Source organism: Puntigrus tetrazona, unplaced genomic scaffold (assembly GCF_018831695.1).
Source record: "Puntigrus tetrazona isolate hp1 unplaced genomic scaffold, ASM1883169v1 S000000664, whole genome shotgun sequence".
In the NCBI taxonomy this organism is placed as follows: Eukaryota; Metazoa; Chordata; class Actinopteri; order Cypriniformes; family Cyprinidae; genus Puntigrus; species Puntigrus tetrazona.
Genome location: NW_025048285.1, coordinates 50,279 through 54,767, shown reverse-complemented (window position 1 = coordinate 54,767; position 4,489 = coordinate 50,279).

Sequence of the window (4,489 nt, the reverse complement as noted above, 5' to 3'; positions counted from 1 at the left end):
CTCAGCAGGCAAAGCAAACATGGCTTCCTGTTTTTGTCTGTGAGATCCAGTTCATCCTGAGGAAAGGAGAGGACATGACAGCTGAGTCATACATATATCCATATATCTATAAAAGCTGAGGGTGTATAATATTTAGTAGTAGAATTTCCTGATTCTACAACTGATCTGACAAATTTATCTAATATAATATAATAATGTATTAAAATAATATTAAATAGGGCTACTTAATCATGTTCCCTAAATGAAAATGTATTTATTTATTATAAACATAACTGAAACAATACAAACAATTGTATAATTTAAATATGAATTACCACAATTCATGCTGTAAAGTGTATGCATTGTGCACTCTAAAAACCGGTTATGTTGAATTTATTTAAAAACTCTGAGGAAACTGGTTGCTCTAAAAATGTACGTATTTTAACAATTATTTTAAGTTGAATTCTCATGGCATAGCTACCCACTGACTCCCAGAGTGCATTGTGGCAAAATAAATTTTACAGTTCTTGTTGTTTTTATTAGCAAATTTAATTTGCTGTCTTGTGTCAGTAGTAGCACATCAAAAGAGCAAATAAAATGCTTATATAACTAATAAATGTAATATAACTAATTGTTACCATTGTTGTGATTTATGTGCTAGAATGATGAAGTCAGTATGTGACTTCAGCATGTATCACAATTATTTATATTACATCATTCAAATTAAAAGCTTCTCAAGTGGTTTATGAAAAACATTAAAGTAAAAGATCATTAATGAACACAATACAAAATACAAAACTAATAACCATATTTGCGGTTCATTAATAAAACCTAGTAAGTATAACAACTACAGTAAGCACAGCTCACTAACTATAAGGTAAACTGTGTTTTACATTTACATCAGTATGACTATCATTACATTAATTTTATTTTTCACTAGACTTTCAGATTATGCCTGATGCAAAGGCCATGTTTTGAAAAGTAACTTACTCTGGCAGTGTCTGTTTGAAATGATGGAGCTGATAGCTTAATACTTTATAAAGTAATACTTAATAAATCTGAAAAGATTTATCAAAACTATTTAGTAAAATATCATACTAATCTTTTACAGAAGACAGAAAAAGAGAACTACAGAAAGTGTAAATTACAGAGTGAATTGTACCACAAAAATCATACATTAATAGTGAAACACCAAAAGGCAGTGCTAAAGGGACTGAGCTGCAGGGAGTGAGATGCAGTAAAGACAGAGAAGGAACAATTTAGAGATGGTGAAATGTAAGGAAGTCATATGGGGAATATATAACAGGAAACCAGCCAATAGTGACCAAGCAGAAACCTCATACAGATACACAGAAATGAAGAATAATTAACCTGAATATGCAGATATACTGTAATACCTACCAATAAAAAAATAGGGTAAGATATTAACCATTTTAAACCCCTTTGTCTCCTATGTGTCTATTTTTTTAACAACAAAAGCATATTTGCATGTAATCTAAATGAAATCTGAGAGCTACAATAAAGGGAGAAACACTAGCAACACAGTGACTTTTAATTAACTACTTTCCCAGAATTTCCTTGGGGGGACGTCAAGACTCCCAGTTCACATTACGAAAGAGAGTATAATCTGTTCATAAAGAAAAAAAAAAAACTTTGGTGTTTCTTGGATGATGGACTGTGCATTTTTGGGTGAATTATCTGTTTGAGTGCTGTCAAAACACTCCAGCAACATGCATTAATACTTGCCTTTAGATTAATACTTATTTAGCTCCTAAACTGACAGGAACAATCTTTCATAATGACTGGCCAACTCCCTTCTCATCAAGATCTAATCAGGATAAGTCACAGGGCATAAACAGCAAGGCTGACTGAGGACAGTAGCCAGGAAGCTGACTATTCTGTTATTATGTCATGTCATTCTCTAATCATCTAAAAATAAATGATAAATCTTCTAAAAATATTTTTAAAAGAATAAAAGCAAAAGGTAGTGTATGTGAAACTTCACTAAGAAATACAGTACAATATTATTAATAAAACACTAATCTGCATTTATTTTGGAACTATACAGTTCTACCATATGGACAGTACTTTGACACAGTCACCCTGATTACTTATAACTGCATTTTCTGTAAAGCTGCTTTCAAACAATTTGTACTGTGTACAGCTGTTGGTATGTGGCCACAGGTAAAGTTGCTATGCTAACAGATCCACTCCAAATCTGCTGAGTCATCTCAAAGTCATCATTCTTCGGGGAAGGTGAGTTGTAGTGTAAGCACATCAGTTGCACTATTGAGCTCCAGTGCACAGCGCACAGTGATCTAAACTGCGACTGAGTTTTCTAAATAACCTTCCTGACTTATCTCAATTCCTTAGCTCATCCAATACGACACGCAAAAACTTGATGATGTAACAGAAACTATGCACTCTCTTTTTCTAGCACTTTAGATACAGTTGCTCTTTTGCACTTAAAAAAGATAAAAGAAAACAATCTGACTCCATGGTATAATGACAACACACGCACCCTAAAGAGAGCAGCCCGGAAAATGGAGCGCAGGTGGAGAAAAACCAAATTAGAAGTATTTCGTATTGCCTGGCGGGAGAGTATGCTGTCATACAGAAAAGCATTAAAAATAGCAAGATCTGATTATTTTTCATCCCTTTTAGAAGAAAACAAACACAACCCCCGGTATTTATTCTGTAAAGTAACTAAATTAACAAAAAATAAAGCATCAACAGGTGCTAATATGCCCCAAGAGTATAGCTGCAATGAGTTCATGAATTTCTTTACTTCTAAGATTGATACCATCAGAGATAAAATTGTAACTATGCAGCCACAACTACAGTTTCACATCAGATAATGAGCTTTAGATCCCCTAAGGAAAATTACACTCTTTCTATTATAGGAGAAGAAGACTTGTACAAACTTGTTAAATCATCTAAACCAGCAACATGTATGTTAGACCCTATTCCATCTAAACTATTAAAAGATCTGCTTCCAGAAGTCATAGATCCTATTTTGAACATTATTAATTCATCATTGTCATTAGGTTATGTTCCCAAAACCTTTAAACTGGCTGTAGTTAAACCTCTCATTAAGAAACCACATCTTGATCCCAAAGACTTAGTAAATTACAGACCAATCTCTAAGCTCCCTTTTCTGTCAAAGATACTAGAAAAGGTAGTATCCTCACAACTGTTTTCCTTTTTAGAAAAAAATGGTGTCTGTGAGGATTTCCAATCAGGTTTTAGACCGTACCATAGTACTGAGACTGCTCTCATTAGAGTTACTAATGACTTGCTTCTATCATCTGATCGTGGTTTTATCTCGTTATTAGTGCTATTAGATCTTAGCGCAGCATTCGATACTATCGATCACAACATTCTCTTGGATAGACTAGAAAACTATGTTGGCATTAGAGGAAGCGCCTTAGCATGGTTTAAATCATATCTATCTGACCGCTATCAGTTTGTGGCATTAAATGAGAAGGTATCATATCGATCAAAAGTGAATTATGGAGTTCCCCAAGGCTCAGTGCTAGGACCGTTACTTTTCAACCTGTACATGTTACCTCTGGGAGATATTATCAGGAGTCATGGTGTTAGTTTTCATTGCTATGCTGATGATACTCAACTCTATATTTCAGCGCAGCCTGGTGTTAGACACCAAATTGAGAAACTAACAGAATGCATAGTCGATATAAAAAGCTGGATGATGAGTAACTTCTTAATGTTAAATTCTGAAAAAACAGAGGTGCTAATAATTGGACCTAAAAACCCCACATATAATAATCTAGAACACAGCCTATCACTTGATGGCTGCTCTGTTAATTCTTCATCATCAGTTAGGAACCTAGGTGTGCTGTTTGACCGCAATCTTTCCTTTGAAAATCATGTTTCTAGCATCTGTAAAACTGCGTTTTTCCATCTTAAAAATATATCTAAATTACGACCTATGCTTTCAACCTCTAATGCAGAAATATTAATTCATGCGTTTATGACCTCAAGGTTAGATTATTGCAATGCTTTATTGGGTGGTTGTTCTGCACGCTTAATAAACAAACTTCAGCTAGTCCAAAACGCAGCAGCCAGAGTCCTTACTAGAACAAGGAAGTATGATCATATTAGCCCGGTTCTGTCAACACTGCACTGGCTCCCTATCAAACATCGAATAGATTTTAAAATCTTATTAATTACCTATAAAGCCCTGAATGGTTTATCTCCTCAATACTTGAGCGAGCTCTTATCACATTATAGTCCTGCACGTCCGCTGCGTTCTCAAAACTCTGGCCATTTGATAATACCTAGGGCGGCAGATCCTTTTCCTATCTAGCACCTAAACTCTGGAACCATCTCCCTAACTCTGTTCGGGAAGCAGACACACTCTGCCAGTTTAAATCTAGATTAAAGACACATCTTTTTAACTTAGCCTACACATAACACACCAACACACCTTTTATTATTCAAACTGTTAAAGGATTTTTAGGCTGCATTACTTAGATTTGCTGGAACC